Source organism: Erpetoichthys calabaricus, chromosome 12, assembly GCF_900747795.2.
Source record: "Erpetoichthys calabaricus chromosome 12, fErpCal1.3, whole genome shotgun sequence".
In the NCBI taxonomy this organism is placed as follows: domain Eukaryota; kingdom Metazoa; phylum Chordata; class Cladistia; order Polypteriformes; family Polypteridae; genus Erpetoichthys; species Erpetoichthys calabaricus.
Window position 1 is genome coordinate 158,583,359 of NC_041405.2, and position 12,149 is coordinate 158,595,507.

The window sequence follows — 12,149 nt, forward strand, 5'->3', positions numbered from 1 at the left end:
GTTCTACTTAGTCTTCTACACTTTTTCTTTTATTTCTGACCCCGCTTGGACCTGTTAGGTTTTCAGTTCCACTTGGTCTGGGCTGATTATAACTTTCCTTATTTTCTGAATTTGCACTTAGATTATTATTGTTCTTTTTTGAATTCTTTTCTCTCGAATGCTTGTGGGTCTCTTTTCGATGAGCTGCCCTTTCTTCTTCGTTTAGTCATTGACGTTTCATCTAGAACATATAAAATTACCGTCCAGAAAAGGACTACATTGAAGGAAACAAATAGATTGTATGACTTGTATTAAAATGAGGAAAACATAAAAGTTTATAAGAGCTGAGAGCACAGGAACAAAAGCATTCACACGAATGAGAGGTGAGTGGACCATGGGCCTGGTTAAATCTCTTGGCACAAAATCTCATCTCACGGGACTTGAAATTATCTCTCTGAAAACGTCTCATCCCAGGATTTTTTTATATAATAGAGAGACATATCAACCAAATGATTGATTGCTTTTCACTATGAATCACAGTTTATGTTTCAGTTTAAACTGCAATAGTAAAAAATATTCCATTTTAATTCAAGACGACAAGTGTATTGCATTTGGATTTAAGACCACGCATTAATTATGCCAAAGCTGAATGTAATGGAATGATCAATTAGCATCAAAAGGTGGGGCAAGGGGCGTCAACACTTTAAAATAGATACACTAGATAGATACTTTATTAATCCCAAGGGGAAATTTACATACTCCAGCAGCAGCATACTGATAAAAAACAATAACACATAGGAATTAAAAATTTTAGGTTTGAATACACAATCGGTGCTCGGAAAATCGAGAGTCCACCTTATGAGAAGGTTTTAGGAGTCATAGTAGACTCTAAGCTATTGACTACCAGACAGTGTTCAGAAGCCATTTAGAAGGCTAACAGAATGTCAGGTTATATAGCGCCTTGATGAGAAACTGGGCTGGTTCCAGGACCACAGGGGTTGAATTATGATGAAAGATTAAAAGAGCTGAGCCTTTACAGTTTAAGCAAAAGAAGATTAATGGATGACATGATTGAAGTGTTTAAAATTATGAAGAGAATTCATCCAGTGGATGCAGGCATTCATGCAAAAGGAGTCCCGACCAGGTATTGAGTGCATACGGACATGGACAGACTCTTCAGTAGGCCAACATTTCTGTATTAAAAAAAAAATATATTTTTTTTTTTTCATTGGTCTTATGTAATATTATAATTTTTTGAGATACTGAATTTTGAGTTTTCATTACCTGTAAACTATAAATCGGCAAAATGAAAAGAAATCCATCCATTATCCAATCCACTATACGGGGGTCTGCTGGAGCCAATCCCAGCCAACACAGGGCGCAAGGCAGGAAACAAACCCCGGGCAGGGCGCCAGCCCACCGCAGGGTGCGCACACACACACACACCAAGCACACACTAGGGACAATTTAGGATCACCAAACCACCTAACCTGCATGTCTTTGGATTGTGGGAGAAAACCGGAGCGCCCGGAGGAAACCCACGCAGACACGGGGAGAACATGCAAACTCCACGCAGGGAGGACCCGGGAAGCGAACCCGGGTCTCCTAACTGCGAGGCAGCAGCACTACCACTGTGCCACCATGCCGCTGGATTGAGACTGTTATTTTAAAATGAGTTCATCAAGAACACATGGACACAGTTGGAAACTTGTAAAGGGTAAATTTCACACAGACATTATGAAGTTTTTCTTTACACAGAGAACGACAGACACTTGGAATAAGAGACCAAATAGTGTGGTAGACAGTAAGGGACGTTTAGTTGCAGTTATTACTGCAAAGGGGGGTCACACCAGATACTGAAAGCAAAGGTTCACATACTTTTGCCACTCACAAATATGTAATATTCGATCATTTTCCTTAATAAATAAATGACCAAGTATAATATTTTTGTCTCATTTGTTTAACTGGTTTCTCTTTATCTACTTTTAGGACTTGAGTGAAAATCTGATGATGTGTAGGTCATATTTATGCAGAAAAATAGAAAATTCTAAAGGGTTCACAAACTTTCAAGCACAACTGTAGCTTGTTTCCATTTAGATAGATAGATAGATAGATAGATAGATAGATAGATACTTTATTAATCCCAAGGGGAAATTCACATTCTCCAGCAGCAGCATACTGATACAATAAATAATATTAAATTAAAGAAAGATAATGCAGGTGAAAAACAGACAATAACTTTGTATAATGTTAAATGTTAACGTTTACCCCCCCGGGTGGAATTAAAGAGTCGCATAGTTTGGGGGAGGAACAATCTCCTCAGTCTGTCTGTGGAGCAGGACAGTGACAGCAGTCTGTCGCTGAAGCTGCTCTTCTGTCTGGAGATGATACTATTTACACCTGTGTGTATTTATTGTGTAATATTTGTTTTAATTAAATACTTAAAAAGTATTTAAAAGTGAAGAGAAAAAGTGAAGGACTGAGAATCACTCACCCGTTTTATCATTTGGATGATATCTTTAGAAAGGAAACAAAATCTAGGATATGAAAATGGCCTAACATGGTAGAGTTAAAGAAAATTATTGACAAAGATTGTTTTCTAATTAAGCAACTGGGTTGGAACAAAAACCTGCAGCCATTGCAGCCCTCCAGGACTGTGATTGAGGACCCCCGCCTTAGACCCTTTGCTGAGACACTCCGGATACATCCTGTTTACTTTCATTCTCCTGTCTAGATTCTCAAACTCAGTCCTGGGGACCCACTGTGGCCGCACGTTTTTGTTTCAACCAGATTCACAATCAGTGATAATAACTGACTTCATTTAATTACCTGGTCTCTTTTTTAACTCTCTTCTCTTATTCTAAATTTCAGAAAAGATTGTTTTTTTTTCATATTTGTAAGACATTTACAAATGTTTCTACTTTTGCTATACTGTAGCATACTTAACTCACTTGAGTTGTTTTCCCTGTTACTTTGCTCTTTTCGTTGTATCCTAAGTGACAATTAAAAGCTGCAAAGTAGACACCCTGGCAAACAACGCTGAATAATGAAAGGCTGCAACTACTCCAGTGTTAGAGCTAATAATTAGTAAAAAAAATGGATTTAATAATTAGAAGACCAAGAAAAGCAGAATGAAAATCAGGATGAAAATATTGTTAAAAAGTAAAAAGGTAATCTTAATTGTTTAGTACAGTTAACAAAAATTTACCAAACTTAATTTTGTAATTTCAGAAATTGGGAAATAACAGCTGACCTGATTAGGTCTGGGGTTCAATTAAAACCAGAAGTTGGTTGGAACAAAACACTTGCAGCCAGAATGGATTCCTAGAATGGAACCACTGCTAGATCTTAATTGTAACCCACCTGTGTCAAACTGAATTAATGGACGTCGTTAAGCAAGGCAGATGTGTATCTGAGTGTATAAGGTAAGCTGAGCAGACATCCTGATTATTAACTATGTGTCCAGGTCTGGCTGACCAGATGCCCTGGTTTATGCATAGCGTGCAGGAATTGAGCAAAATGTGAGGGACCCCCAGGACCTGGATTTCTTTTACATTTTTACAAGGCGCACAGTACTTCATGGGGGATCTTTGGGACCCCCAAGCTTTCAACTTAATTTCAGTCTAGCACAGGGGTAGGCAACGTCGGTCCTGGAGTGCCACAGTATGTGCAGGTTTTCGTTCCAACCCAGTTCCTTAACGAGAACTCAATTATTGCTGATGAAGCACATATTGCTTAAGTGACATTTTAATGCTTCATTTTAGTGGTCTCGCTTGTTAAGGTTCTCCAACCTTAATTGCTTATTTCAATCTTAAACTGCTGCATTGTGTTTTAATTGCTCCTTATTAGCAATAAGATGTAAAAGACAAAGCAGCCAGCAGTTCTCCAGCTAGCTTTTTTCCAATTACATCTGTGTGTGTTCATCATGCACGGTTTGATTTAATAAAACACTTAATAGAAAAATGTGACAGACTGAAAAATGATCTGTTTCAGGCTTCAAATCATTTGGATGATATCCTTGGAAAGGAAAAAAATCTACGATATAAAAGCCTTACATTGCACAGACTAACAAGCCATAAAATTAAATAAGGTCTGAGATTGGCAATGATTGGTTTCTAATTAAGCAATTGGGTTGGAATGAAAACCTGTAGCCACTGCGGCTCACCAGGACCGACATTGCCTACCCCTGTTTTACATCTTATTGCTAATAAGGAGCAATTAAAACACTGAATGCAGCAGTTTAAGATTGAAATAAGCAATTAAGGTTGGAGAACCTTAACAAGCGAGACCACTAAAATGAAGCATTAAAATGTCACTTAAGCAATATGTGCTTCATCAGCAATAATTGAGTTCTCGTTAAGGAACTGGGTTGGAACAAAAACCTGCACATACTGCGGCACTCCAGGACCGACGTTGCCTACCCCTGGTCTAGCACACTCAAAGAACTATGGCGAACTGCTGAGCCTAATAGAAGATCCACAGTTCACATGGCCTGTCAGGACAAAAACCAAGAAAAGTACGGAAAGGATCTCTCTGTAGACCTTCGTTATTATATTATGGTACGGACAAAACGCCAATCCACCGCGCTTCACACTTCGCTACCACTCTCGTAATCGACCAAACAAAGCGTTAACAATTGAACGATTCTATTATTAATGCAATTATAACCTTGTGTTTTTACCACGAACTTCGACTAAATACTTCCTGAAATTCATTAGCTACGTCTTCGAACTCATCTTTTTGGCAATTACTTTACCCTTATTTTCCACCAGTGAGTTATTTTCCATATTTATATTTGAACGATAAAGAAAATTACCGAGAGTTACTCGCGAAGCTCTTCTGTTATCTTGGTTGGCACCTCCAACTTCAGTTGTGCCCGCCTTTTCGTGCGGTAGTGATGACGTCACGGCTGCTGATTGGTTTATCTTCAACTTGTCGCGAGTTATCCATGGCGCTTTTTTTTTTTTTTTTTTAAATATATATATAAAATCGAGGTGGCTGCGCGCCAGAGAGAACCGACTCAATTACGCTTATTTTATCTTGAACAATACCGTGGTTACAGGTCTGTACTTTTTTTTTTTTTTTTCCATCAATGATTTTTTTTTTCTTTTATACAGCATACAAGTTTCCAGGAAGTCTATACGTGTGTTTGAGATGCTATACATGCTTACGTCTCTCTCGCCGTTCACTTTTTAATGTTTCATTTACCATTTGCTTTTGTAAGTGCTACCCAAAATGCTGAATAGCTGCGACGAGTACGGGCACGGTTACAAAATTAATCGCTTCTTTTTGTGTCTTCTTAAAGAAACGCGGACGGAGTGGTCACGGAGCTCAAAGCCTCTGCTTAGATTGCTTTTTCATTGGAAAGGCCCTGTTAGGATGTCATTTAAGGGAACAAATGCCACAGGGAAAGTTAATAGGATCGCGGAACAGCTGATAAACGTATGGAAAAATTCAACCTCCTCCATTTACATCTGTATGTTGGACTATTATGCATTTTCTGAATGCAGAATACGCAAAGTGGCATCAAATTAGATCAATTAGTGGAAATGACTGGAGAAGTGGTTGGGACAGCAAAGCAGCAGCGACAGCGGGACTTCAAGGACTGAAGCTGCGGATTTCTTTTGCAGACCGTAGATTCGTAAGTATAGTGTGGGCTCTTAAGATTTCCGAATTGCATTTTTTAAATAAGCACGTATGTAAAAATAAATCGTGCACTGCATTATAGTGAAGAGATTAAATTTGAATATAAAGTGTCAATGATGGGTGGTCAGTCAGTAAATATGGTAATACCTATCCAAATTTTGAAGCAAGATGACTACCAAGAATAGAAAGGGTTAAATGAGTAATTTTATTGTCCAGTGTTTTTCCCCCCATCACTGGGATATCGTTTGTGGACTTTAAACACATGGGACTTTTTTACAACCTACACTGGGGAAAAAGGGAAATGGCAAGTTGTTAAATTTACAAAACAAATGCATTTTACTTGTTTGTTCCACTTTTAAAACATAACTCCATGTTTAGTTTATTGAAGGGCGGCACGGTGGCGCAGTGGGTAGCGCTGCTGCCTCGCAGTTGGGAGATCTGGGGACCCGGGTTCACTTCCCGGGTCCTCCCTGCGTGGAGTTTGCATGTTCTCCCCGTGTCTGCGTGGGTTTCCTCCGGGCACTCCGGTTTCCTCCCACAGTCCAAAGACATGCAGGTTAGGTGGATTGGCAATTCTAAATTGACCCTAGTGTGTGCTTGGTGTGTGGGTGTGTTTGTGTGTGTCCTGCGGTGGGTTGGCACCCTGCCCGGGTTTGGTTCCCTGCCTTGTGCCCTGTGTTGGCTGGGATTGGCTCCAGCAGACCCCCGTGACCCTGTGTTCGGATTCAGCGGGTTGGAAAATGGATGGATGGATAGTTTATTGAATCTTGTGACATGTACAATATACCAACTACAGTCATTCAGTAGAAGTCAAAATAGTTCTATTTAGTCCTCCCCGGAAATTTAATACGCACCGAGCTGAGTTCGGATTGGTGGTAAAGTCACGTGACTTTCAAAGAAGCAAGAACGGGTTGTGGGTTTGAGTTGGTGTCGCCAGTTAAGAGCAAAAGGTTCGTAAGATTAAAAAAAAGAACGAGAAATATTCATTTAAAACACTTGATCACACAGAATAACGTTACTCCGTTTTGCGTTTTCCTTGTACACTTTTAATGTTTTGTCAAACTATGCTCACTACCGTTATAAGTCGTCAGTAATGTATTAAGTTGTCTTGATTCACTCGCATAGTTAGTGCAGGTGCGTTTACGTACTTAAAGATGTGACTTTCGGCGCGGGTCAACTATTTTCAGCATTGCTGTTCGTTAGTATTATAACATCGATCATCCAGATAAATACTATTAATACAGACAAAAAAAATACAATGCAGATACCGAATTTGCTTGTTTGAAATAAAAAAAAAAAAAAAAATTGTGAAAAGTTGCCAAGTAGCAATTTTTTCACTTTTTTTATATTTTTTACTAATATTTATTCTATAATCAGTTATATAAAACTCAATCCAAAGTGTATTTGGTGTTCATATTTAGTTTATACATTGGTCATGGTATTCTGGCAACGAAGCAGTGTTCTTGTACAACTGTTGTACATTTCAGCTTTTTAATACGAATCTTTGGTATTTTTACCAGATAAAACTAGTTTTGGTATGAGAACCCGTTTTTCTTAACTTTTTAAACATTAACTGTAAAATGATCCTAGAACAGCTTTTTTTCTAAAGCTGAAATATTTATAAATGTAAAAATCATGCTGCTATGCTTTTCTGAATGTCGAATAAAAAATAGCAGCTAATTTTAAATGAGATCAGTGTTGTCAATGATTAGGAATGTGGTTGGAACAAAAACCTGCAGCCACAGGGTGTCCCCAGGACCGAGTTTGGGAAACATTGATCTATCCCTATAAGTGACAATGATTTCCTTTTGACAGTTCTTGTAACCAACAAGGACAAATTAGTTTTTTGTTTTTTTTTTTTTCAAGCAGGTAACTGTTCTTTGGACTAACTTTTAAACCCTCTTCTTCCTTAGACCTGATCCTCCTCCTAAGAGTGGAGAAGAAAATGTATATTCCACTTTAACCAAATAACTGGAGCAAATAACCTGCGCTTTTAAAGCAACTTCTTAGGAGATCACTGCAACTCTTTGTAAGTTTAATTTCATTGAAGTAATTTTCTTTATTTAGGGAATGATTTGATTAGATTTCAAGCAAATGAAAATAACATAGTAAGTGCATTGATATTTCCCCAAAGACCAACCATAACTCCAGTCTGCTGTCACCTAGTGAAGAGTTATAGCTTGAGAGCCCTTTTCCAATGGTTATTTTATATAGAGCAGGGGGTCCTCAATCACACTGCTGGAGGGCCACTATGGCTGCAGGTTTTTGTTCTAACCTGGTTGCTTAATTAGAAAGCAATTCTTGCCAATTTTTAATTTCATTGTTCGTGCTTTAACTCTGTCAGGTCATTCTCGTATTCTAGATTTTCTTCCCCTTTCTAATATCCAAATGATTTGATGGCTAAAATGGAGGAGTAATTCTGCCCTTTTTTTCTCTTTGAAGTATTTAATTAAACCCAATAGTGCATGATAAATACACAAGTGTAAATGGTAACAAGCTAAGTGGAGAAATGCTGGTCCCTTTTCTCATATGCATGTTGCTAATTAGGAGCAATTAAAAAAAAATCCAGAATGTCTAAGACTAAATAAAATAAGCAATAAGGGTTCAAAATCTTAGAGTGAGACAACTAAAGTGAAGCAGAAGTGTTACTTGAGCAATAAGGGCTTCTTATTAAGCAAATGGATTGGAGCAAAAACCTGCGGCCCTCTAGGACTGTGATTGAGGACCCCGATATAGAGAAAGTGGGGGTGATAGTTGAGCACAGGTGTTGCATGTTTATTTTAGGGAAAGCTGTTGCCCATCAGACAGCCTGAAGTCTTCAGTAATCCACCTGGACATCCATGGTAACATTTGCAGTGCACATGTCCTACCCCATTTGGTGGGGGGGGGAGAATCATACAAGGAATGTGTGTGCCATCTTTTGGAATGTCAGATACAATATAGCAACCAGATGGCCACTTGGAATCCACCTTAAGGACATTAATGACTCCTGGCCATGCCATTAAAAATTCCAGCTTCAGGGGTGTCAAACTCCAGTCCTGGAGCGCCACAGTGGCTGCAGGTTTTCATTCTAACCCTTTTCCTAATCAGTGATCCATTTTAATAACCCTGTTTTTAATGATTCGGTTCTTTTTGAATTGATTAATTTCTTCATTAAATGGCAGCCAAAGAGAAATGAGACATGAAACGAGCCCATAGATGTCCAGCCAAACTGGAACATCAAACTCCAATTCCACTCCAACTGGATTCTTGATGAGGAGCCAATTCTCGTTAAACTCGTTGTTTAATTCCATAGCTGCTCTCATTCTGCCTTGTCAGACATTCCCCAAACTGTTACTTTTCTGTTTTTTTCTTTTCTTCTAAGAACGCAGTCAATGTTTTGGTGACCTGAGCAGATCAACCTTACGGAGACATTCACCTTTATTTTCAGATACTGTGGTTAGCTAGTCACACGGCGTCTTGTTTTGTGTCTCATTATCGTTTGGCTGCTAATTAAGGGAAAAGAAACCACTAGGAGAGCCAAGTTAATTAAAACGAAGGCAAATGATAATTAGCAGCAAGAACTCTTCACTAATTAAGAACATAGTTAGAATGAAAACCTGCGGCCCACCAGGGCTGGAGTTCAGCATTCGTGAGCTAGATCCGTGTATCCCAACCACGGTCCTGGGAGGCACACTGTGGCTGCAGGTTTTTATTCCAAACTGATTCCTAATCAGTGACGCTGGATAACCCTGATCTCATTTAATTAGCTGAGATCTTTCTTTTATTCTCCATTCAGAAAAGCACAGCAGCCTGATTTTTACATTTATAAGACATTTAGAAATATTTCTGCTTTGCTCTAGATTTAAATACTTAATTTTTTTTTTCATTATTTTGCCCTTTCTCTATGCAGTTTTCCCTCTTCATTGTATCTTAATGGTATAAACCACGCTTATAAAGTGTACAAAAAAGTAGTCGCCATCACTTGTAAAATAAAGGTGGGCACTTTTGCTAAGATTTTAAGTGTATTTTGAATGTTTGAAAAGTGCCCACCCTTTTATTTTACAAGTGATGTATGAGACTTTTTTTTTTTTTTTTTTTTTTTACTTTAGTACACTTTTTAACTAAGTCGTTTTAAGTTTATTTTTATTGTATAAATTCAACTTTAGTCTTAAATTTCTCAATTCTCGAATGAAATGTTCTAACCGATAACGCCATCTATTGGATATTTCTATGCATTACTAACATCTATTGGTGAAATCTTGAACTATTATGAAAATTTAATTTCTTAACATGGATTAATTGATCAATTAGTAACTAAGTGCAAAATTCCAAGTCATTTCCACAATAGGAAGCTGGTTAAATATCAATTACAAGATCTGTACCAAACAACAAATGGGTGAAGTTAATATAAGCGTGGTAATAAAATTAAAAATGAGCAGAGCAGACCCACTGACGAACACTGACTAATCGAAGGTTGCAACTACTTTAGTGTCAGACCCACTAATTAGTAAATGGATTAATTAAGCAATTGGAACACCTATAAAAGTAGAATGAAAATATTAAGAAAAATACATTATTCTCATAACTGCTTGGTACATTTTTATATATTATAAAATATTTACCAAACTTGGTTTCCTAATTTCTATATTGTTCCCAAAACACAGAACTTGGGCAAATGTTTGCTTATTTAGCCCAGGAGTCCAATTAAAAACAGAAGTGGGTTGGAACAAAAACCTGCAGCCACTGTGCCCCTTCAGGAGTGGAGTTGGACACCCCTGCTAGATCCTTGATGAGAATTTGCTTGCTTCTTGTGATCATCCAGAATGTTGCTTTTCAATGGGGTTGGAGTGGATTAAAATTTTTCTGGTAGAGCAACATCTTCATGCAAGGAGCCTGGTAATGCATGACATTTGTAGCACAGTTAGCTAGTATTTTAAATATTGGTATTTTATCTTTGGAGAGGGGTGTGTGTGTGAGTGTGTGTATGACAACTTTACAGAGATTAAGTTCATGTGGTGTTTATAAGGCTTCTCAAGTTAATTCAAACTATCATCCTAATGTTGCCTCCAACATTGGCTGAATTTTTTAATTTGCTTCTGGTAAACTAGTCTCTTTACTTTGCCATACATCTTGGTAGTTCTGTACCATTAGAAGTGCTAGTCTCCATAGGTTTGAGTACCAATGCAGCTGTGGAGTCTTTCTACCTCCCTCTGACTGACTAGGATTCATTCAGACTTTCCAGCTGCTTCCTAAATAGGTTTATCAGGTCTATTGGACCCCTAATTCATGGTTGGTTCTTTCTTTAGCTCCATGTTAAGTATGGGCTGTGGCTTTCCATCCTTTCCTGGACAAGGATCCCAAGAATGGCTGGATCTGCTCTTCAGAACTGCTGGCGAGGTCCTCCATGATCTTTTGTACACTGTAGTGTGGTTTTGTTCGTCTTCTGTGTCCTGTAACAGTACTTGATTTTTTTTCTTTTGTATTTGTAACAGGACATCAGAATGAATGTACCAGTGATGGACCCAGTGGCAAATCTGTCGGAGGCCACCAGAATGGTCCATGCTTGCTTGTGCCAGAGACTGAAGGCCAGCTCAGCCAAGATGACTGGATTTAGACAATTGTTTTGAAAACTAAATGCTTTTATCAATTGTTTGATCAAACTGGTTATATTATAATGTTGTGTAGTGAACTGAAATGAAGGTGTGCCCTAACTGTTGCTTATAAACACTTTTCATGGCTAATAATTTTTTTTTTTTTTTTTAAAAGATGGAATGGAGACTCAATTGTTAAACTGTAAAGGAGGTTAATGTTCAGTAAATGTGACAGAATAATCTGATCTGGTGCCTGCAAAATATGAAACACTTCTTCATGTATGACAAATATTTTGACAAAACTGACTGACTTGTGTGGATTTAATGAGCTTGCTGTGGTTTCTTTATGAATTGTTGTTAATGTTGTGGCATTGGGTTTTAATGTTGGCCTTTAGGCGCAAGGGTGGTGCAGTGTGAGCTGCCAAACAGGTGATATCATCATCAGCTCTGACATTCTGCGTCTTGTATTAAAGTCTAACGTGGGCTTTTAGACCGACGGTCACTGACTGGAGCAAAAAAAAAAAACAGATTGCTGTAAGGCCTCTTGGTGGGTGACGTTCGCCCAGATTCCATACTGGCTGGAGCAGCAGACTATCGGTCAACAGTCGCTAGTAATGAGGATTTCAATTCTTAATCCTCTCCTGGAGGAAGGTCACTTATGACTTTTTTTTTTTAACCTGTCCACTTGCTTTGTCTCTACGCTCTTATCCATCCATGGAAGGCAAGTATGAAATATGTAGGTGGAGGGTCTGCAACTTAAAGCTGTACCCTCTAATTTTATAAAGATTCTAAGTGAATGGCTTTGAAAGCTCTTTATTGTGGTTTGTGCGGAGTCAGACTTGATGAATTGTCTTAGTCGAGTGTCAAAATCAATGACGATTATTTTTTTTTGAGAATATTTTTTTGGGGGGTGGAGGGTGTGGTTATAGTGAACATTGGTTTTTCCATTGG